At 40.0% G+C, this 24,903-nt stretch overlaps 1 long non-coding RNA gene across 1 annotated transcript in view; it reads left to right on the top strand.

Annotated features, from left to right (window-relative positions):
• Positions 1–16,560, top strand: part of LOC135236887 (uncharacterized) — a 34,327-nt gene extending 17,767 nt beyond the window's left edge. Inside the window, exon 4 of the long non-coding RNA XR_010324697.1 lies at positions 16,289–16,560. This is a non-coding gene — a long non-coding RNA (uncharacterized LOC135236887). The remainder of the gene's footprint in view (positions 1–16,288) is intronic.
• Positions 16,561–24,903: the final 8,343 nt, after the last annotated feature.

The raw sequence follows: 24,903 nt of genomic DNA, 5'->3' as shown, positions 1-24,903 counted from the left end.
GAACGAGATCCTTTGTTCCTTAAAAGAAAGGGCCTCTCTTATTTGACCATTTCATGCGCCCTTCATCCTCTGTAAGGAATGCATTAATGAACAGTCCCCTATGGAGCACTCCAACATGGCTTTATTAATCACTTGTTTTTCTGTGCCTTGACAGATAGAACATTTTCCACACTCATAAAACTGATAGACGTACTATATCACTGAAACAAGGTCTGGCTTCTCTCTGAAAGGATGGTTTGGCACATCATTAAAACTCAAGGGCTTTCTTATTGTCACCTTATTGGGTAATGCCAGGAAAGAAGTGTTAAGGATAGAAACAACTAATTTTACTTGACTACGTGTAACCTTCTTTGCACACATCTCATGTTATTTCTCCCAGTAAATACCTCTGCATTCTGTTGTATGCCACAGTTGTTCGCATGGGCATTTTACATTACATTACATTACATTACAGGCATTTAGCAGACGCTCTTATCCAGAGCGACTTACACAACTTTTTACATAGCATTTTTTAATGGTGAGGGCATTGTTGGGCTGAAACATACTTGCAGTACAGTCAGATCACATGTACATTTCTATTGACAGAACACTCTAACAGAAGCAGAATATCTAACAAAGAACTGGTCTCTTAACCTGGAACAAAAAAGAAAAAAAAGAAGAAATATTCTAATGAAAATAACAGGCATTGTCCAATAATAGCTTTATTGTGGTATCAGGCAAATTGTTTTCCAGACACATCTAACATATGATAGCAAGCTTGCTTATAGACATTAGCTGTATGGCACCAATTACATATTTTTATATTACATTCAAATTAAAAATAAGCAGAAAAGGGTTCTGGTGAGGCTGCAGTTATGAACTCCGAATAGACCCCAGGTGAGTGCACAAATAGAGGGGCCAGATGTTCCAAAATATTTCACAGACCAAACAACTAAAACGGACAAGATACGAGCACTGATGATTGCAGCCTTACGATGGGGTTACCAGTATGTGCCGACTACCCAATAGTCAGTCTCAAAACGATACAGGGGCTTATTCTGTATGTGATGCAAGAACTACTAATATCAGTATAATACTTTAATTTGGATTCACATCATAGATGAAGTCTGGTGATGAGATCATGTTTTCACCAGGTGCCTGAAAGAGAGAAAGGGGCCAAAATAGATAATAGGGTAGAAGAGAAGAAAACAGAAGAAAGAAAAAAATAGAAAGAGGAAGAGGGGGGAAGTTCAGGGATATGCAAATTTGTTATTGTATAATTTTCTGAAAGATTTATTTGCAGGATGCTTATACAGTAGATCACTAATTGTTACTTATTCAAGTTATTTTTGTGATGTATTCCACAAGACTAAATTTGATGCAGTTTTCAGTCGCGCGGGTCTTTAAGGTCACCAAGGAGATGCAACAAGATGGTTCATTTTATCACTCTGGGGCATCCTTACCAAGGGAGAGCTTAGGAAGCACACATTACTGTGCCCTGCAAAGAACTTTGAGCAATTACTCTTATAGTCACTCAAATTATTTATGTAAATTATGCACATACACCTGCACATCTTTTCTCATATTTTCAGTTGCTGTTTACTTAATGTTGCAGTGATACTAGGTAGGAGGCTGCAAGTTTCTCATTTGGTCTCACTGGAGTACGTTTAGATAAATACACTTGTGTTTTGCACCTCTCCGTTAGAACAGCCACAGTTACAGTATCTATGATTAAAGGCTGAGACACAATGTGAAGAAATCCAGATAGCCCTGATATTTAATTTACAAATTCCACTGTGCATGCTTTAATAGACTCAAACACTAAAATATGCCCTGCATTGATTAAGAGGTACAAAATTCCAAGCAAGCATTCAGCAAATCTTGTCCTCCATGTTGAGCAAAGAAGAGACACATAAGGCCTCCTTTTTTGTAATGGACATGGCAGCAAATTTGGGCATTTCAAAATAAAGTTAGTAAATTTTGTGATCCCAAACAAGAGTGGAAACAGCAGTAGTGTCGGGTTACGTGAATAAATGACCTCTGGGAGTGGTGAGGGAAGTGTCCCATTATGGCAAAATCAGACCTTTAAAAGCCAGAATACCGGGGCAGGTTGTCAATTCTAGCATGTCTGTGGAAGTGTGTTCCTACAATGGCTCCGTCAGGAGTGATTCTGGAAGGAGCTCCATTCTGTCTGAAATTTCGTAATGCATCCTCTGTGAGATTAATGTAGCATCGTTGGCATATCGCTGTGCGGTACAGTATGTAGAACACAAGTCAGCAGATGTGAAGTGAGCAGGAGTTTCCTGACACATTTGTCTGCTGACAGGCTGAAGAAGGAAATGCAGGGTTGGTAGACTGTCTCTGTGTATTGTGATGTGTTCCATGGACTGTCATGAAAAACATGAAAAAGGGATTGTACTTCTACAACCCAACAAACCAGTTAATATATGATTAATATACAGCAGAGGTAGCCTAGAGGATCTATGAAGCAAACTTTGGTTGTCTGACCCACATGCCCTGTGAGGCTTATACCACATAATGTACATGAATAATCCAAAGTAGCGCTAAAGTACTACCATTACTACTAAGAGGTGGTTGTCAAGAGCAGAAACACACATTCATTTATTGACATGAAACTAGAGGCAGTATTTTTATGGCAAACCCAATTTATGACCACCACATCCATCACAGTTGTAGTTTTTTTTTTTTTTTGCAGGCACAAACTTTGTCACCTAGCTGGTGGCCATCACATGGAGCTACCAATTCCCTTAGTGCTTGTGTTATTGCCAGTATGATCATAGGGCCTTTTCTGTGTTGTGGGGTACACTAGATCTGCACAGCGCTTCTTGCGTTTCCTCTGTCTCTCTTGCACATTCTCTCCTGAGGGAGATATTTCTCTCTTCGGGGTTTGACTTAGTTCGGGAAGAAGAGATTTTCATGCTTGGGTGATACTGTCTAATAATAAGCTTCCCCAGGGTAGAAATATGAGCATGAAACCGTGTAATTATGGCATTGTAAGACAGTGTAGTATAAATATAGTTAATGCACTTTATAATCTAATTATACCATATATGTATAAGGGTGATGCACAGGACTCTTATAGTATCAGTACAGATTTCCTGGGGCAGAAGCAGCACATCCTGTATCTGAAGTTCTACAACCTCAGTTAGAATTAGAATAAGTCATGTCATGCATATAGTAGTTGAAATAGTAAAAGCTCTAGTCCATATATTTATGTCATGCATTTTTATTTTTTATTTTACATATACACAGCAATTGCAAAATATGAAGCAATGCTAAAATAAATGGAGCGACAATACATTATTGATGTTGGAATAAGTATTTAACTTTATTTCATTATGCAATATTGATATGCAAATTCGCAATGTTCAACATATATGTTACGGAAAAGTCATGAAGGGGAAGCCATAGATTATAGACTTCTTGGCAGGTTTATTGATTTTCTTAAAGTGACAACAAATTAAACACTGTGGCAAGTCTAGTGTTAACTACATTTTAACTAGGCTACTGTGGCTACCCTGCGAACAACACATTTCTAAATTACTGTTAGCTAGTTCTATAGATCCTCTATTGTCATACAAACAATTAGCAGGTCTATCGTGTATACAGTATACCTCATTAAAAGCATGTCCATTTAAAAATATGATAAACACTTTATTTCTCATTCATGGTAAAGGAAAAATGACTGAATCGGTATGTGTTTCTTTGAGCTACAATGTAAGGGTGGTTGTATGTGTATGTATGTCTCTCATAGCCTATATTTATATGCATTACTATTATCAGTTACTCATAACAAACACAGTACAAAAAGAAATTATATCTGAATTAAAAAAACATTTTCAACGTACGAAAATGGCAAGTAACTCACACAAACAAATGCTAAATCTACTGATATCAAAATTGGGCCAAGTTACAAGAAACAATATTGGCTGAAAAAAAAACAGTTACATGAAATAATTTAGGAAACATTGGGTAGCATTACAGCTTGTTTAATTAGTGTGAGATAAGATTGTTATAAAATATTGTTTCTTGTAACTTGGCCCAATTTTGATATCAGTACTTTTAATGGCAGGCCTAGATTTTTCAAGTTCATATTAATGACTTATAGACAGTGCTTTGCATGTGTGAGTAACTTGGCATTTTTGTACATTGAAAACGTGTTATTTTCTCCAGATTAAATGATATACAATTCAACTATTAATACTTTATTAAGAATATATAATTAGACTGTAATATACGATACTGCATCAGTGTTATATCTATATATGAAATGGTCTGCCTGGCCTGGGAACATCAGGCTACAGATGGAATCTAGTTCCACTCCTATTGCAGGGCGATGTTCTGGTGATAAATTACTATATACTTACAGTCTGCCAATGCTCCTTTACTGGAAATGATGAAAAATAAATATTTTGCCAGTGATAAACAGATCTTTAGCGAGACTGAGTCACGGTTTCCCAACATCGACTGATTAATGTTTCACGAATTACACTGAGGCTGCTGTATACTTTTAATGGGAACCTGCTCATCACATGTGCGTCAGACACGTACTGTATCCCTTTTCTGAGTTTCTTCTCTTGAATACAAGCCACATTCTCTGACAGCAGATGGGGACTTGACTAGCAGTTACTGCCCATGTTAATAAGAGCCCATGTTCGCAGACCAGGGATAAAACTGTTGGGCTCCGATACTGGTAATAGGAAGGGGGGAAGTATTCTTCCTCTGCTGACCTCAGGACAAATAGAGATGTTTCAGGAGGCCATACCCTCCCCTCTGTAAGATATTATTATTGAAATAAACAGGTATCTTTCTCTTATAAATCACTTACATCCAGATGCTCACTCAGTTGGGGGCGTATCCCCCTGGATTTGGGTTTTCTCTTAACTTCCTGTCCGCCCAGCCGCATCGTGGTGATTGAGCATCCCGGGGGGCAGTTGTGTTGATGTATAAATACCTCGAGTGCCGCCCTCCTCTGACCCCTGAGCGAGGTGTACACCTGGCTGCTTCAGCACATATGAGAGGAGGCTGGGAGGTTACAGACTGCTCCTCTCGGCCAATGGGACGTGGTTGCTTTTTCTCGGGGTACGCATTGTTTGAGTAATGTGTTGTTTGCATAGAGAAATCATTGTTCCCCCTTGTCCCTGCAGCTAGTGTACAGGTGTGTAACACACACCAAGCTCCCATTGAAGGTGCCTGGCCTGTGGCTTTTGCATACTATAACACTGCAAACCAAGGACATACTGTACAACACAGAACCCTATATGGGACTACATGAATGTAATCTTTCTTCAAAGACTGTTAAGCAGATAGACAGATCACATATGAACTCAGGGATCCATACATTCATATGAACGTGGCTTTTCATGTTAAAGCAATTAAACTTAACTTCAGTAGCAATCAATCCCAGCCCCACTTTACTTCAGCACTCAAGATCAGCCCTGAATAACCTCAGTATCAACCAAATCAAGCCCAGCACACTAAGCTTCAGGTTAAATCAGCGTGTTATTGACACTGGAGCTCCACCCATACTGAGGTTTGTGAAGCCTTACTTTCCTGTTTCTAGTGAAGAAACGTGAAGAATTTAGAAATTTGGTGAAACTAATGAATGATGAAAGAAAGGAAAGGAAAACATTGCGAAATTGGCTGTAAGAAAATAAAGCTTTATTCGTTCTTAAAACTTGTAGAAATTGAAAGATTTCTCTTGGGCACTGCTGTGTCAATTTACCCAAAATGTGCAGTAACATTTTTTTTAAAGGAGGCAGGAGGATTTGTACAACAACATCTGTTATAAATTGAAGCTGAAGCCAATATTGAAATATATTTTCACATTAGGGTCAGGGTTTAGACAGGCTTTGTTTGGTGAAGGGGTTGATTTAATAACTCCGGAATGTCAAAGCGGTTTATTTGTGGTGTCATCCTTTCTAGGCGTTTTTTTATTTATTTAGGAGGCCGAACATAATACTTTCTGAATTGTGCATGAAATTGCTGATTACACAGAAGAGTGGTGCCCATCAGCATATTTGTTTTTTGAAACATGTCAGAAAATTAATGCAAACAGTAAAAGGAGAAAGGGGGCCTGGGCTTGACACACTTATACAAAAACACGTCAGGATCGCTGTGTGAAGATTTAAATCTTCTGACCACAAAAAGCTGTGGAGAAGAGTCAGATCCTGGTAATAGCTTGGCTGCAATAATATCTCTGTTGCTTCTGCTGAAATGTTTCATTCCATAAAGTAAAAATGATTGTGAAAATGTTTGTGGTTTTTATGCAAAACTGATTCTTGTTGAAGGTTGTGTGCACACTGCCATGCAAAGCAAAGTCTGTGCCTGTGTCTGCTCTCCTCTTCTTTAAATGCTTTGCAGATGTCTGCAGTTATCTGTACAGTTGAAATTTTATCAGTTCTCACTGTGAGAAAACAGCATTCAGACATAAACTTAACTGTTTTTTTAAACATGAACTTTGATTAATTAACAGATATTGTCTTTTACGTATGTTTAAAAAAAAAAAAATTCTCCCGGCTTTTGGCAAGATTGCTTATAATTACAGGCCCATCTCTCTGCTGTAACATCCGCCAGTTTGAGAAGGGCACACACTGCCAGCTGCTGCTTCTTTTCTGTTTCACAGTTATTATGCCAGGGTAGGGTAGGGTTACACTTATGAAGCTGGTAGTCAAATGTCAGGTGCTCCACTGACCAGAGATGTAAAACATTTTCACTAAAAGCCTCTTTTCCTGGGTGATGCTGTGTGTGTGTGTGTACTGTATGCTTCTGTGAATGCACAGTTTTTTTTGCACGTACTATATTAACTGAGGTATGGATTCAGGATTTTCTCTCCTTCAGAGAGTTTCTTCACCATCTTGAATTTAACTTGTAGTTGCAGTCAGTTCTTTGAGGGATCTGCTCACATAGTTAAAGCCAAATCTATGTTTGTTCCCTTAGGCACTGTAGTCACTGAGACCAAAACAGAATCCAACTGGGACTGCTTGTTAAAGGGCAGAAAGGGGTCTGTTTCTTTCCAAAAGTCCATTTTCCCAGGGACAAAACAATTTCAGCATTTATTTTAATTTTATAATGATATTTATGTTTGTGATAGTCAAGCATATTAAAGCAATGACTTCTTAATTTGTTTTCATCAGGTTAATTTTCAGCCAGACACAGGCATTTAAATGCTATCAGTTTTACTGGACTCTGGTACACAAAATAATATATAAACGATAAGTCACACAGATTGAGTTAGTGAGCCAGGCTTAAGTGCAGCCGAAGGGTAGCCGCTGCACACTGTTATGTACAGGACGAGCAGACAATGGCCTGTTGTGTGGGAGTTTGTGCTGAGGACACGGGTGAGGGGTTGCCTCTCTGCTCCTGAGTGATGCTCCCTCATGACTAATGGCAGAGGGGAGCGAGGGCTGTCAGCGTGTCTGTTTTTACAGAGCACCAACCACAGCAGTCCCCGCAGGTGAACATGGCCGCTCACTGGGCTTTTTGTTCTGCGTCTGCTTAAAAATGCCTGACGGCACGACCCGGCTTTGCTCCTCTCCCTGACTGACGGGAAACGTGTCGGGTCTTGCTCCGCATGTGTCCCTGGGCCCTATTGTTTCCTGACTCTGAGGTATGTTGAGGGTCTCTGCCATTGCTCAGGAAAAATTACTGTACTGAGGGCTTCCTGTGTCCCTTCAGCTACAAATAGTGTTCTCCAAAAGCATTTTTAAAAATCCCAAAACTGAAAGCTGTCCCTATGGATAGTACCAATCACAAAAGCACTCCCTAGTTTAAATCATACAGCAAAAATGATTTTAGTTAGGCATACAGACAACAGTTATACACGCATGTTTTCTAACCATTTGGTATGTACTTGATATTTAGAGCAAAAGTTGTTCACATCACCTAAATGGTCAATGAGTCAATGTAAAGGTCTTGGTGTTAATATTTCTGCAATTTCACTGTCAGTCCTCAGAGCAGGAAACCATTTTGGTGGTCGTGGCCGACTGACCCACCCATGCCTATGCCAGTGCTTTCAAGTTACAGCCTTTTCAAAGCTGTGTTAATGAATGCAGCCAAGAATGGTGCTTTGCTATTGTCAAACAAAAGGAGATGTAGTCATTGGTGCTATAACTGCAACAATACCACTGACTACAACACTGAGGAAGGCGGAGCTTGGGAATGTAGTTCAAGATAATAAGTCTGTTTGCGTGTTCTCACCAGCTGTATGACCGCAATGTAAACAGTAACCACTTTCTATTCCCAAATGTCAGTCATTTTAACCAAGAACCAAAAAGGGGGGGGGGGGGTGTTGGAAACAACGAACCACAACACTGAGCTAGATTACCCGTGCTCATTACTGTAGAATAATAAAGATGTCAGCTCTGATACAGAGAGCAAGAAGAGTCCTGGGAGTGCCTACTTTTCCTGTTTTGTTCCGTGTTTCTTGGCCGAGCCATGGAAACATGCGGCAGACCCTAGTGAGGCCAACGGTAACTCCACTGGAGTAACAATGGGTGCGAGGGAGAAATTACCTCAGAGGGACCATTCCTATTCCTTATTCATTGCCTGATGGTTGTTGCATCCTTTTGGTAAATCCACTGTTTTGTGCATCCAGTCATTTTCCTGATATACAGTGCAGCTCATAAGTATTTGGACAGTGGCAAAATTGTGTTGTTTCGGCTCTGTACTCCAGCACATTGGATTTGAAATGAAACAATGAGTGTGCAGATAAAGTGTAGACTGTCAGATTTAATTTGTGGGTATTTACATCCATATTGAGTGATCTGCGTAGGAATTACAGCACTTTCTATCAGTACTCCCCCTTTTTAGGGGACGGAAAGTACTTAATAGAGAAAAAGACAAATACCAGGACATGGTAAAAGTTTTAAAAACTGTAAGAATGATAACAGCTCCTTTAAAATGAGCAGTTTTTACTTTCACAACACTGTATAACATCTACATCATTTCTTGATACTGTGATTATACTTGGTAATTTCAGTTCTTAACAATAAAACTGTTGTTTGTAAAATCAATAGATGATACACGGTGTTTGCTGTGCTTTCCTCTGTACAGAATTTGGGGTTGCAGAGCGCAAAAACTGTAAAGCACAGTATACTGCCCTACTAGTTGCTATGCAACAATGTCATGGTATCATTAAACTAGGAAAAACAAGGTAGAGCACAGCCATCTGTAATAGTCATAGATGAATGTATGATTGATTGGATGTTTCTTTAATGTGTCATTCTCTGTTTGCATCCAGATGTTGTCGATTTTCTCAGAGGTCAGGGATATTTTCTTTTTTATGAGAGGGGTGTGTATGGGTGTGTCAGAGTCTTATTCTTCTTGTGAAATCAGCATAATTTCATTCTTTGTTTGACCACTTTTTTGTGGGGGGGGTTTCCAAACTTGTGCAGATGGAATAGTCAGTAATGCTAAAACAACATTTGCTTAGTTCCCTTTGTGTAAAATAAGGCAGTGGATAGCACTGTCACCTCACAGCAAGAAGGCATCAGTTTAGAATCCCGCCCAGTGTCTTTCTGTATGGAGTTTGCATGTTCTTCCCGTGTCCGTGTAGGTTTCTTCCAAGTACTCTGGTTTCCTTCTACAGGGTGTATTCCTGCCTATTGTCCAATACAGGCTCCAGCCCCCCTGTGACCCTGACCAGGAATTAGTGGGTAAAATAATGAATGGATGGATAACCGAACAGTTCACATGTGGTTAAAGTGCATATTCTCAACTTTTATTAAAAGATGTTTTTTTATAAATTTATTTTTCACCATGTAGAAATGACAACACTTTTTATCCATAGTCCCTCAATTTCAGGGAACATTATGTTTGGGACAAATGGCTTCATAGGTGTTTCTGATTGGTTCTGTTCAACTGCAGGTATAAGAACGCTTTCAGCATCTAGTCTTGATTCTAGACTTTTGATTGCCTTTGGAGTCAACATGGAATTTGTCAACATGAGGATAAAAACTGCGCCAGTGAAAGTCAAAGAAGCCATTATGAGGCTGAGAAATAAGGAGGAAAAAAAACAGTCAGAGACATAGGAAAAAATTTAGGCTTACCAAAATAAAACAGTTTGGAACATCATTACGAAGAAAGCGAGCACTGGTGGGCTTAGGTCAAGGAAGACCTCTACAGTTGATGACTGAAGAATTCTCACCATAATGAAAAAAAAAAAACTCCAACCCCTGTCTGACAGACCAGAAACACTCTTCAGGAGGCAGGTGCGGATGTGTCAGTGACTACTGTCTGCAGAAGACTTCACAAACAGAACAGCAGAGGCTAGACTGCAAGATGGCAATCACTAGTTTGCCACAAAACAGGGCGGTCAGATTACAGGTTGCTAAGAAGTACTTAACAGAGCCTACATAGTTCTTGTTGGACAGATGAGACCAAGATTCACTTGTGTCAGAGTGATGGCATGAATAAAGTGTTGATGCCAAATGGAACTGCCCAAGATCCAGAGGAATGATTAAATGATTGTAAGGTAGATTGAAAGAGACCGGTCAAATGCATTATACACAGGACACCTGGGAGAGATACTGGTTGGTACATCGTGTGGAGACCAGCTAAGTGTCTACCAGCTGAAAGGCAGTTTCCACAGCCTTAATTTAACTTGTACCAACGAGAAAATAAGTCTCCAAGCTCTTATCAAATTAGCCACAGTGTCAAACAGAATCGCCACAGTGAGGTTCGTGTTACAGTGTATGGGTTAATGTGTTACAGCTAACTGTTAGCTCATAAGTGACAGGTGTTAGCCATAAAAATTCACCACCCACCCCCACCACACCCCATTGTTTATGAGTTGGTCTAGTCTCCTGAGGCACAGATATCTGCTTCATTATAGATCATTGCTGGGTTGTACCATTCATTGCATGTGTGTCTGAAACAAGGGTGCTTGTTCGATTTGATAAAGTCCAGCAATTACCGACATGAAATCTCCAAAGGAACATAAGCTGCTCAAGCTTAGTCAAGGAACGTTAAACTTTTATGCAGGCCGGACATAATTGAATTAGACTGAGTGTATAGGTTACGTCATGCATGGTTACCACTTCTCTCTTTACCTGAGCTTGAGGCTAAACAATTTTCGCTATGAGAAGGAATTTTAAACACGGTAAGATCAGGTGGTTGTGCGGTGGCCTACTTACTATTTTGTAGATAATGTGAACTGAGAGATCATATAAGCCATCGGGTGATCCATTGCCTGTGCACAAATCTTTGGGCCTAGTTTTGAGATAAATTATCTGCAAAAGAAAGTTTCTGAGTGGGGCTATGAGCATGTTTTGAATCATGAATTTGTCTTCGATAAGCTTAGCTGATGTGCTTGTCCAGATGGATATTTACTGGAGACATATGAAATGATATAGGTTGGGGTTTTTTTTATCTGAGGAGACAGCAGGCCCATAGGGTAGTGAAACCGATCTGTTTCTTCAGATCCCATTTTCTAACCTGGCTGTCACAGAACAGATACAGTATGATTGTGGTTGATTTATCCTCATAGAATATGACTGGCATTTTCAGTTCAATAATTGAATTTGATTGAACTGAAACTGAATTTACCCCAATCCTGGTATATACAATGCTGGTGTACATAGCTGAACCACATGCAGTGCCGGTGTACAATGTGCCCCTCAAATATACAGCAAACAGCACAGTGCAGGTAGTAAAGCTGTACACAGCTCAGGCATAAAAACTTTTTTAAAATTTGTATATCTCTATCTCTCTTTTATTAAGCTTTAGCCAGATGTATGTTTCTAAATTACTTATTTCAAACTCCAATAAATTGTTTTTTCTTTTACTATACTCATATGTACACATGGGTATTTTTCTACCTGTGTGTACATGTCAATGTCTTTGTGGTGACTCGGTCAGAAAAAGTGCTATATAAATCTGAATGACTTGACTTGACTTAGCAACTCTTGTATTACTATGTAATGACTAGGAAAAACTAAAATTCTCTCTCTTGAGAAAGAAACATTTACTTCCATCTTTTTGGAGTTTGTTGTGGATGTTTTCTTTCCTGTTTATTATCTGCGGATTTGCCCTTACATCTGCCTAATACTTGTACTGGCTCCTTTTTAAGGATGATACAAAATGCAGTAAAGTTACTTCTATAGATTGTGATGTCCTCTTTTAGTGGACACATGCTTTGTGAGAAAGTACACGCATGTCACATGCATGTCTGTCATGCATCCGCAAGGAATTCATACTTTTACTACATCGTGTGAAATGGGGAGGTCACCTGTCATTCCATTTTGACCTAAGTACTCTCTCTTTGAGTCACCTAAGTCACCTAAAAATGACAGTAAATTAACTTTTTAAGTAATACACATTTTGATTTTTTTTGTTTTCAAAATTAAAAAGGGGTGCATATATAGGTAGTGTTTGGTGTTTTGGAATTTCAAGAGACTTTTACATGTAAAATTTGTGCACATAAATAATTATTCTTGGATAATGCTCTTCAGTTCTCCATTTATGAGGAATTTAATGATTTCAAGCTATGCTGTGTTCTTCTCCAAAACCCTTTGATTGTTTAAAGGCATCCTTTGAGTATGGCTCGTAAGGCTCATAAACTGTGATGTTCTGTGATGTATAAAATGTGTGGATGCTTATTTTTATGTAAACAGGAAGCCAGGTGTTGGTCATGTTTAAGATCAGAAGATGCAAAGAATGTTTGATGACAGGAAACTGGCCATTCAGCCCATCTAGGCTTGTGCTTTGACCAAATTCATCAGAACCGTGCCAAATGAAACACTTTTCTCTGTGGGTAAACGGAAATTTTTACTGCATGGCCTTGCTGAGAGGAACATGCAAATTCATAGAAAAGCTGCATATATAACTGTATTCACTGAAACCAAGTCACTCAACAGACCTGTAAAATTGGATACAGATGTCATGAAATACATCCTGATCCTGATCACCTCTCTAAGCACCCCCCCCTCCCTCACCCCTCCACCACAAAAGCCCCCTGCATGGGTTGGTCATTTGCCCAGCTTCTTTTGCTAAGGGTGGTGCCCGAGGTGCAGGACAGATTAATGCTATGTTTTGGGAGTGAATGTAATCATAGTGATCTGCCCTTGAGGGCTCTGGTGATCCACATTTGAGAGAGTCCTCATTTCTAGGTCTGCATCTGCAACTGAGAGGCGACTGCAAGCCCACTGTGGTCTCAGGTTGACATATTTGTGTTCATTTGAACTATACTTATTGTTATGCTCGTTTTTTGCATCCCTCTGGAAGTGCTACTCCATCTGTCGTCTCTTCGTCACTATGTAGTTCAGACGGAAAGGGCATTTATGCTCCAGGTTCGGACTTCAAGTAGATGGCTGTCTCTCACTGATGATGTAATGATGATGTATTGTACAGTGGGTGCAAAATGTTTTCCATGACATAAATAGACCCAGTTAAAGTGTAACATGTTGCCATGTTTCATGACTTTCTGCAATGTTGCAAGGGTTTTGTGGATAAAATCAATGTAGATACTTTTTTACAAACTTTATTTTTTACCTCTCCAAATCACAACTTCCCATGTATGTTGTAACCTGAAGAAAAAAAGCCAGCCTGAAATAATGCATTCCAACCTTGCTGTTCCAGCTGGATTCCATTTTACAATGGCAAGATTGAGGATGAATTCGCATGAATAATGAATTTGCAAGGAATAGCTTTTGGAATGAAGAACAGGTGGTTTGATATTTTAAGGTGCACAAACAGGAATATATTTTTTAATCCATGGCTATGACTATGGCTGGAACCCATCGGTAGACCTTGAAAAACAGGTGAAAAGAGGAGGGATGGATTAGAGCCCTATGGAGCACTATAAGAGTAACCTAATTTATTGATTTTGCAAAAAATTCATCGTATGGCTGTATATAATATTTTCTTTCAATATATGGTTCAAAATACAATTTAGAGGCAATAAAACAAAGCCTGAATACAAAAAACAAAAACAACAAACTACGCTACATCAAAGCTTCTGTGTACTAGTTTCCTTTCCTCTTTTTAAATGATGGATTAAAAAAAAAAATCTGATATGTTCACAATTTAAGGTTTAACTAACAAAGGCTTCCAAGTTAGGATTTGTATTTCTAGATACTGGCTCGGATGCCATATTTATCTGGGTTGTAATAATACAGTTGTGTGTTTTTGCTGATCATTGCTTCAGAACTGGCGTAGCTGCAATGCTGTGTGTGCTGTTTTGTCTCACAGAAGGTGAAAATGTTCTATTTTGTTCGTGGTGCTGTTTGTCTTGTGGGGTTTCCAGTAAGAGCAATGATGTCACCCTGACACCCATTGAATTTATGAGATAATCGAGATGGCTAGCTGCCACAATAAAAATTCATACCTAACTGCAAAGAGGTTTTTCCCTTGCTGAATGTTGACAGCCAAATTTATCTTTATTCACTCTTTGACAGACCTCATGAAGCAGCTGTAGATCAGGTAACCACAAAGCAGTGTTTACGTGACAAGTCAACCTGTCTGTAAGCAAGCGTGGCCTGCATCTGCAATCCCCTGATAAAGGGAGGGTCACAACAGTGTCTGTCTGCCTGCTCCAACACCCCACACCACACCGTCCAATAATCACACACCTTTTAGCTTTTCAGATTAGGTCACACTTGCAGATCTGTGTTTTAATGAATTGAGCAAGATATAACCAAAGATGATAGAACATGTGGTCAGTTAAAATGTTCAGTATTGATAAAACTAAAAATCTGAATGAATCCTGAAGTGATAAAATGTACTCCATTTGAATAAAATTTGCAGAGCACATTTAACATAACGGAACATTATGCAGTTCCAATTATATTTTTGTACAACACGTATCGTTAAGTGACTTGCTTGGCTTCTGCCCTGTATTTGCTTTGTGTGGATCCTGATCGGAAAGGACTCCATGTTATAGACAGAAGATTAAAAGCAAGCAAAACCATAGGAAACAACAGAGCTCCTCTATGACCATTGCCTTAGGACACCCTGGTTACAACCTGTTGTTTACTGTCATAGTTACTTACTTGCAGCAGCACTCCCACCCCCTAAACCCATTCATAATTTCCAGCACACATTTTAAAGCAACACAATTAATATCTATTTTGAGAACTTATGTGATTAGTACAGGCATGTGAAAGAAAAAAATAATAATACCTCGATGCATCCATTATAGTAATAACCTTTTTACAGCAGAGCCTAATGGTGGGTGTAAGGAAAGCCCTTGTTCTGTGTTGCTGTCAGTGTTTGAATGTCTGTGTATCGCACAAAATACAAAAAAAAAAAAAAAAAATCTGACTGTAGGCACATTTTAAACAGGCATGGGAAAGGTTTCTATGTGATCTGTAGTTAAAAAAAGATCAGATTTAGTTTTGCCTTTTACGGTGGCCTTGTGATGGATGCAGAGACTCTGAGCTGCAGAGGTCAGAAGTTGAGTACTCTTAAGCCAGCCCCCTTTTGCACTTATCTCACTCAGAGAGAAAAAATGTAGACAGAGGTTAATTTACTGCCTACATATAGGCTCACAGGAACCATGACCCTACCACACACACAGGCACACAAACACACACACACACACTCACACACACATGCACGCACGCACACACACACACACGCACGCACGCACACACACGCACGCACGGCAGCATGTCCAACACAACACACACACACGCACACACACATGCACCCGTGCACGCATACAAACACACACCAACACACACGCATGCACGCACACACACACACACACAAACACATAGGCATGTGACCTGATAAATATGGTGTAAAGCCTGCTGGACTTCAGGGCCTACAATGGGAAGGCTACACACCCACTGCAAGTGTATTCCTCCCTGTTAACATACCACTAACAAGTGTTATGTGATTCAGCAAGCATACATGTCCAATGTGCAAATCTGTAGAATTTCATTCATTGATTCATTTAGTCATTCATTTTCCATGAATAATGTACAGCAATAATTTCATGATTTCAGTGGTATTTCAATATTTAAAAATTATATTAGTTTTTTTTAAAACTTTGATTTCCTTTTGGTCAGACGGGCAAGCAAAACTTTTTGAAAACTTTCTGCTTTCCCACGTTTTTCTGTAATTGTAAGTGTGAAAATCTAAATTAATCACAACCAAAATGTCTCTGCCAACACACAGATTCACTCAGCATGAATGAATCAATCTGACATTCCACTGAACATGTATGGGTTAGGGTTCTTTTTTTGGGTGGCTCATGTTTTAGGTTTTCTCACCTTTAACCATGGCAATGTTAGCAGAGGCAATACCTCCCAGTGGGCTTGATGCTTTGACTCTGTGGTTTCAGGCCGTTGTGCTGTGCCCTGGAAGGGCCAGAGACACCTGCCCTCTGCTGGGCTGGGGGGCACCTGATTAGGAATCCTGTGATGTAGGAACGTAATCCATCAACCTCCCCAGCTCCACGTCGGGATGCCTTTCCAGCAATAACGTGTTCCGCATGTGGAGTTTGGAGATAATAAATGAGACGCCTAGCAACCAGGGAGATGTCAGTACACTCCCACTGTGCTCCCTCGCCCCTTATTCTCGTTTCCATATTCTCACCCTCTCCTTTATTCTCTCTGTCCCCCTCCCTCAATCTCTTACTCCCACTGGCCCATGCTTTTTCCACAGGATAGCTTCCCCCTTCCCCCTCAGCAGACTCTGGTTGGCTGCAGTGCAGATCAGGACAGGCATGCCCGACGTGGATGTTTTCTAATGAGATTTTTATCATTTCTGGTGGCCAGCTGGTTTAAAATTGCCCGCCACCTGCCAAGTCATTAACTGCTCAATAAATGCCAGGGAACACATCATTTTTTTAAAGTCTTTTAACACTAAAAAAATGAATTTGTTATGCAAATTGTAACAAAATCATCATTGCAATAAAAATAGCGTGTCAATTTACGAGAGGAATCATTCAGGGTATTGGCCTGTGATCAGTGGCATAACTGTGGCAACAGCAAGACATTGACTGCTGGCTGTGAGAGTGTCATTACCTCAGCAGAGGAGTTAGGATCACTTCACATTCACTCCCTTTTTGGTCACACTTTTGGAGGGGGTGTCCCCTGAGGATTAGCAGTGGCAGATTGAGCTGCCCTCCAGTGCATTGTATTTCATGCAGCCTGATAAACAGGTCCCAGGAGAGGACCAGCGGGAGGTCTTCCTTGACGATCAGTTAGCCCAGTGTAGCAGAGGGCCGTGGCTGATGGGTGTCGAGCACGAGGCTCTGGAACCTGAGGAACTCTCCGCTCACATTGGCCTGACTGCTCCTATTGTGTCTGGCATGCTATGAAATCTACTGCTTCCTTTGCTGCTGCGCCGTTGTTGTTGGGTTTAATAAGAGGCTGTTGGTAAGAGCTTTAGGGGTAGAACAGCATCCTGTAAGGAAGCCCTCGGGTTAGATTAAGTGAAACAGGCAGTTCCCAGAGAGCCAAGTTCACATTATCAAATCTAGGCCAACGTTCTGGAAGATGACACACCCTCAAATAGCAGTGGGTTTACATAATTTTGCATGCAGTGTACAATTTATTTTTTTTAATTTTTTTTTGTTTAATAACAAACTGTTGGTCTTTTTTTCAGTGCATTATAACTTAATACTCTTTTTTATATGTTGTATGATGCATGGTAAATTGGAAAGTTTTCTGTGAATGCTTCCACCCAATGAAATGAATCATCTGAAGAAAATCATTGTTATGTAAAGAACAATCAATTTCTATAAATATTTTTGTAACAATTTATATAAACTCTTATCTTCATAAAGCAATCATTTTGCTTTCATGAACATAATAAAAGCATTACATTACAATACATATAGAATGATGAATGCTTATGTTTTACTTTTACTTTACTTATGGAAAACGCTTTGAATTGCATTTACTCGTATGAAAGGTGCTATTAGTGAGGTCAGACACTGACTGGGTGATTAAGCCTCGCAGTTGGCTTGCCAGTTGATACCAAAAGTGTTGGATGGGGTTCAGGTCAGGGCTCTACGCAGGCCAGTCCAGTTGTCCCTTTCTCGTACAAAACAGTTTCTATATGGACCTCGCTATGTACCCGAGGGCACTGTCATGCTGAAACAGGAAAGGGCCTTCCCCAAACTGTTGGGGAAGCACTGAATCATGTAGAACGTGGTTATATGCTGTAGAATTAAGTGCACTTCACTGGAACTAAGTGCCCTAACCCAAACCATGAAACACAGCCCCAGACCAAGGGGTGTCCAGATACTTTTGGTCATATAGTGTAGGTTTCACAAAAAGCAGATGGAGCGGCACTATTTATAGTTGAACGTTTGTGTGGTCTTCTATAGTATTCTCAGATATTTTTCTAGGTTGTAATGGATGTATTTTGAAGATCTTAATGTGCATTCATGAATATGCTCCGTAGTCCACAGCATAATAGATTCATGATATTATGAGTAAAACATATGTTAAAGCATTCATAAAGCTCTATGTAATTGGAATGTAATGCTCATGAATGCATTATAAATGTGCTACGAATGTAAATCGTAATCATATTTAAAAGTCCCATTTAAAATGAACCGTAAGAAAGGAGAATTTATTACCACAAATTACTATCCAACCAATAAATGTGACTAATCAATCAATCAATAAAGAACCTTCCACTTTGACACGGTGAGCCTAATGAACATACAGTACTTTATGACAGGAAGTGAACCCCCTGCCTTGGACACAAATTAGGGGAGTTGTGGGGATTTGCCAGCTGCACCATGTGTGCCCTGCCCTGTGCAGAATTGGGGGGGTGGGGGGGTGATGGTGGGTTAGGGGGTCTGGCATGCAAGTTCTGGTAACACAGGGAACAGCTTAAACCTGAAACCTGCTTTACGGCCTAAAATGGAGATTGTGACTGGCAAGCTCTCTCTGCTGCTCAGCTCCAGCCAAACAGGCTGCAGAGAACAGCACTACCCTCATCGCCTCTGCACTCAGGCTGCTGAGAAAGAACAGCATCACCCATGTCCCAGTGCACCTCAGTATGAAAACATTCCCCATAGCCAGAACATATGAGTTCATTATCGTTCATTACTGTGAAGGTCAGCCGCGAAATGAGCTCGCAGTCCCCATCGAATCAGTGTAAGCTGTGTTTGGGGAGTTCTGTATCTTGTTGCATCTGGCACTTGATTCTTTGAGAACACATGCAATGTAAACTAAGATGTTATTTTGCTAGACCAGGTCAGTGTTCAGGGAAATCAACTCTCTCTGGTCCACTGTTAGATATACTGTACTCTAGATGAAATGTACACTGAAATGTAAGGCTGTATGATTAAAAATGTCATTTCGAAAACATAACAGATCATAATTTACTCCTTAATCCAATTTATATGAAGGAAGTTGATATGACTCCATTTAAACATGGGGCTGAAATTGATTGAAATAAATTAAATAAATGATTGTCGAAATTTTGTTTGAACATATGTGTATTTGTATTTTCCTGTTCTGCAAGTGCAGGCACGCCAGTTCCATGCTGAACTGTTATGCTGTGTTAGCCTTAGCAGGTCATACCACAAGAGTAAATTTCTTCAAATTGCTATTAGGAGCAGCTGCGTAAAAGCAAATCACATTTCTAGTAAATCACAGACCTGTCCTTTTCCGTTTGAATTTAATTTGCAGCTTTTCAGTATACAGTATTAATTACTGGAGCTGATGGCAGTGCTGATTATACCGTGTTTAATATAATGACATTCTATAATAACAGTTTGCAGTAATCCAGACAGCCATGTAGTTTTAAATCTAGGTTATATTAAAAATACAGTATATTGTTTAAAAACTTCTAAATATTTCATATTCTGTCATGTGGGAGAATATATGTATATTTTTATTTGGGTGTCCTAGTTATACTCTCTCTTGATTTTTTGTCTGAAGAAATAGATTCTGTATGCAATATAACTGGAGGTGGGGCTTCATAGAATTTGAGGAAGGCTGTTCATTAAATGTGCGTGGCAAAAAAATAGCTAATTATTACAGCCGTGTGATATAGACTCAGACTATTTGTTCACATGTGGTCCGGCAGAATGTGTAACATTAACTTCTGCACAGTTGTCTGTATGTTGTTTCATCAGTCCTATTAGACTAAACGTGTCACATTACACATACATCATGTAATATATTAACAGCTCTATCTTAGTTTGACTATAATATCTGATATATGACTGTACATTGGCGTAAACATAAACTGTGGGCGCTGCGGAGAAACATGCTCAGAACCAGCTGAGCTGAAGCTGGAAAGAACTCGACAGATTTCTTCATCTAACAGTAATATTTCCTGTAACGGCATTACACAATTCCCTAAGGACTCCAATGCACTCGGCCACTCCCCTCCTCTCTCTTTCCATTGTTACGGTTTGCTAACATTTTGAATGACACCTGTGCCAAAGCCCTCGGTGTTCCGTGTGTGGCCCTTTCCTGATTGAGTGTGCAGTGGACCACACCCTCCGATACCGGGGCTCGAGTGATTAAATACATCACTTAAGCAATCTGCACCCAATTACCGAAAACCCCGCTTGTGCTTCGGCCTGTCAGGCACCCACTTCACACCTCCCTGAAACTGAGATGAGATTTTTGCGCCTTTCCGTGGTCCAGCGAGCCAATGACAACGCCCGGGGCTTTACCGGGGACGGGTAAAATCAGGAAGGGAAAACGCAGCAATGCACCAATACGCAGTGCAGCTCCCATGCCTTTCCAACTGCCTGGCTGGCGTCCAAGGGAACCATATCTCCATCACAGACAAATTGCCCTCCCATTAAGTTGTTCCATTAGGAGAGCGTTTTGTTTTCCCTTAATGCCATATCCTCTTTCACGGGTCATGGGTTCATGTATATTACTTTTAGCTTCACTTCCCCTGGTTACACCATGTTTTCAAGTGAATGGTAACTAATGAGGCTGCAAAGTTTTTAACAAACCGTTCAGAAGGAATTTTTGGTAGGATATTGTATACTGGTGATGTATGAAAGAGCAGTGATACCAAAGCCATGTTTTTCCATGTTTTGTGTCAGCTAAATACTATGCTTATGACTCTTGAATTTTTTTGGGCAATTAATGGTAATAAGGGAAGTGGTCCACCCCTGAGACAGGAAAACAGCTAATGTCAGATAAGAAGGCAAGTGATACTCGCCTATGTGTGCATGTACCATCTCTTTGTTTTATACTGTAAAAGAGAAGACAATTACGAATATAAACATATAAATGTAATTCTAGTTCACTAATAATATTAGAATGTTGACCACAGTTGTTTTTCTATTGCTTAACTTAGCCTATTATTGGGTATATAAACGTTTGACTGTATTTTTGTTTCAAATTGAAAGTGTCCTGGTTAAATTCCAAAACTGTCTCTACAATTGGATGTCTAATTGTTCCAGTACAGCTGACTGGATGCAAAGTCCTTCCATTCTGTAGCCATCATACAAGTCACTACAAAATGACTATATTCACTCCAAAATTCAGAGTTTTCGGTTGGCTTGTCTTAACATAAATTGTTTTTCATGGATTTCCGTGTTTCGGTGCTTTTGCTGTCTCAGGGCAGGGGGCATATGCTTCTGGTTTTTGACCGGAATGTCCGATTTATAAATAATTTGTACAGATTTGGTTTGTGGTCCGAACCGGATCCAAACCCTGGCCTTCCCGGGCCAACAGTTCCTGCTAATACGCATGCAGCTGTACATGTTCTCCGGTTTTGACAAATTCTAAAACTAGCAACCCTAATCTGTGCACATGCCTCTTCTTATTTCTTATATGGTGAGTGCGAGAAATATATAAATGGGGAATTCAAAATTCACATCTGTTTAGCCACAGATACAATGTGTACATATTTTATAAATCAAACCTATAATAATACAACACACAAACACACCTAAAGTAATATTTTGTGTCATTGCCATGACTACTGAGGTCATGTGAGCTTCACAGTATATGCTGTCCTGTTTCTTACCACTTTTTTAATAGTTAAGGAGACATGAGACACTAATGATAAATGGAGGAGCTCTCTTATCTCTCAGTGACACTTCCCAAACATTTTCCCTGTGTTTGCTTCAAAAACAACTGGTGTTGGGTTTTGCAAGTTCAGTCAAATTCCTGCCCATGTCGTCATTAAATCAAATTACATCCTGAAGTTTTTAATGTTTGAAGTTTTTCTGACATGTCAGAATATGACCAAGAAAAACTTAAGATTAAATGCTTGCACATCATTTTTCTAAGTATGTGCAAGACTTTTAGATGGTGTGTAGGCTATTGCCAGGAGAAGAATTAAAAGTGCAGTCAACTGGCATTCAATACAAATAGCAGTTCTGCATTTGCAAGTTTCACATATTAAAGCATACATCTCATGGAGAATACGGGTCTGATTTTGCAAATCACAGCTGCTCGGAGGCTGTAATCCACACCAGCAAACAGGACCAGGCCAGGGTTACAGGCTGCAGAATTTTTCTACTTATTGTTTTTGGCAAGATGATCATGCAGGCCCCAAGGTCATTACTATGAAATCACAATAAGAGCAAATTGCTCTAACATGAGCAAACACAAATCAGCTGTTTCCAGTATGTTTCAGCCCTTAGGTAATGTAATGTACGGCACATTAAACACTTGATTTTTTTCTGGCGATTTGCTGTTTTGTATTCTGTTGACGTGTCATTGTCCTTAGATATACCATATACAGTACATGAAAACATAATTATTTCTGACAACCCTCGTGGTAAGTGAAAACCATTATGCAATCAAAGCACCATACATATGATTGTATATAACAGGCCCCAGTCTAGTCCTGTCTTCGCGTAGTAACTGAATATCTTAATATGTGGAAGAGATGCATTCTGATGGTACTTAAGACTCGTAAGTTAAGAGAGTGGCAGTGATTAATCAGCTCTAAAAATGTAGTATCTTTTATTTGCTCACACATTAACTCACTCAGTAATGCATTCCCTAACTCACTCACCCACTCACTCACTCATGCCATCACTCACCCATGTCCAATCTCTCCTGCTTGCTTATGCACTGACTCACTGTCACTGTTCTTGCTTTTGAGTTGCAAGACATTTCTTACATCATTAAACATTCATGAAAGGTTCTTTATACGTACACTGAATCTGTCCCTAAAGCACAGACACATGCGTGTGCATTTCCAGGACAATTCTGAGGCAGATCTGAGATATGTGCTACATATTTGAATCTGCAGTTATTCTCAGTATAATACTATGTAGTGTGTTGTTAATAGGTACTAGATACACATGTTCTGCTTTGCTTCCTCCCTGTGTTTTATCTCTCTTCATTACGGCATCACTGATCTATGGCCTTTAATTTAAACTGCCACCTGTTTGCCCGGGGAATAATGGTTTAGGACTGAGCTCCCTGCAGTGGCCGTACGCTGTGTGCAGCGTGCAGCACATCTGCACATTTAAGCTGTGAATGCTCTCCCTCCAGCAGAGAAGGCTCTAACTCGCAGTTTGTGGGAAGCTTGTTTCCCTTTTGCTGTCTTAATCACCCTTCCCTCTGGTGCTGCTCCTATTATGTTTACAAATGATCTTTCTTGGGCAGTAAACTGCGCAGTTGCCCGGTTCCATTTAAGGCAAGGCCCTTTAATCTTTATTTGTTCTCACTGACAAGTTGCATTATCTCAACCAGTCAATATTGTATTCTGAGCTTATTTTACACCTAGCAACCTAGCTCAGGGGTTCCAAAACATTTTCACCCCGCGGTCCCCATATAGCCCCCCCCCCCACCCCCCCGTAGTTACGGTTACACCCAGCATAGGCTACAAACTTCCAATGTAATAGTGACACACCCTGTGTAGCATTTGGAAATGATAGATTCTGGGCTTGCATGTCTTGCAAGCTTTGGGAGCAGATTTTGTGATTGGGAGCAGAAGTCTGAAAGTAAACATGCATGTTTTGGGCAGCACACAATTCTTTATTATGATACTGGCGTGATGGGCAGTGACAGCTGAGAAAAGTTCAGAGCGAGCCATGTATTTCTTAAGACATGACCCTGATCTTGAGTGGAAGAGAGTGGGATTTTCCAGCGGTGAGAATATGTCATTCCGACATGCTCCGGGGTTTAATCTGTGCGTCTTAAGGGCTTTTGTAGGATAAAGTCAAATTGGCCCTGGCTGGTGCTGTTGAAAACAACTCAAGAAGGAGGTGTCCCCATAAACCTGACACTTACTGCACACGTGCACGCAAACACACACACACACACTGTTACATTACATCACAATCATTCAGCAGATGCTCTAATTCACAGCCACTGCCAATGCAATTACCAACCATTCAGAAAACACACATTCCCATATATACCCCACCCACCCCATGTACACACACACACACACACTTCCAACAACAATATAGAGCGGTTGGCACGCAATTTGAAAGTCAAAAAGATAGTTCTCTATTCCATCACTGTCAAAATATTCCCTTTCCCTACAGCATATACACGGCCCCATCTGGAAATCCCTGTTTACATTAATAGCAAGAAAAACAGCAACTGCAGTGCACATGAAATGTTTGCCTTGAAGAAAAATGTTTGTCAATAAGTTTTAAACGTTAGCAACAGAATAGTTCCCTTAAAGAATGAAGGCACATGCTGGGGTGTGACTATTTTAGTTATATCTGTCGATTTTTTATGAATGCATGTTTTTGTTTTCTGTGAATTTTCCTACTATTTAGCATGAAGTCTTCAGTAGAAAAGAGGAATGTATTCCACTAGTTCACAATTCCCTACAAAACGATACACTGTCCATTGTCCATTAAACATATCTCCTTCAGTGGGTAATGAGGTCATGGATTCATCATGGGATTTACAGGGATTTATTATTTTATACTTCACAGCGAGGAAGCAGATTTTGCTTGATTAGCTGTGCAGGATTTTCTGTAGGGGATCCAGCCGCAGCTCGACTGAGGACGGTAGCTGCAGCTCAGGGGCCTGGTCC

This window comes from Anguilla rostrata, chromosome 12, assembly GCF_018555375.3.
Source record: "Anguilla rostrata isolate EN2019 chromosome 12, ASM1855537v3, whole genome shotgun sequence".
Classification (NCBI taxonomy): Eukaryota; Metazoa; Chordata; class Actinopteri; order Anguilliformes; family Anguillidae; genus Anguilla; species Anguilla rostrata.
The sequence above is the reverse complement of the archived record's forward strand: the minus strand, read 5'-3'. Positions and strand labels throughout refer to the sequence as shown.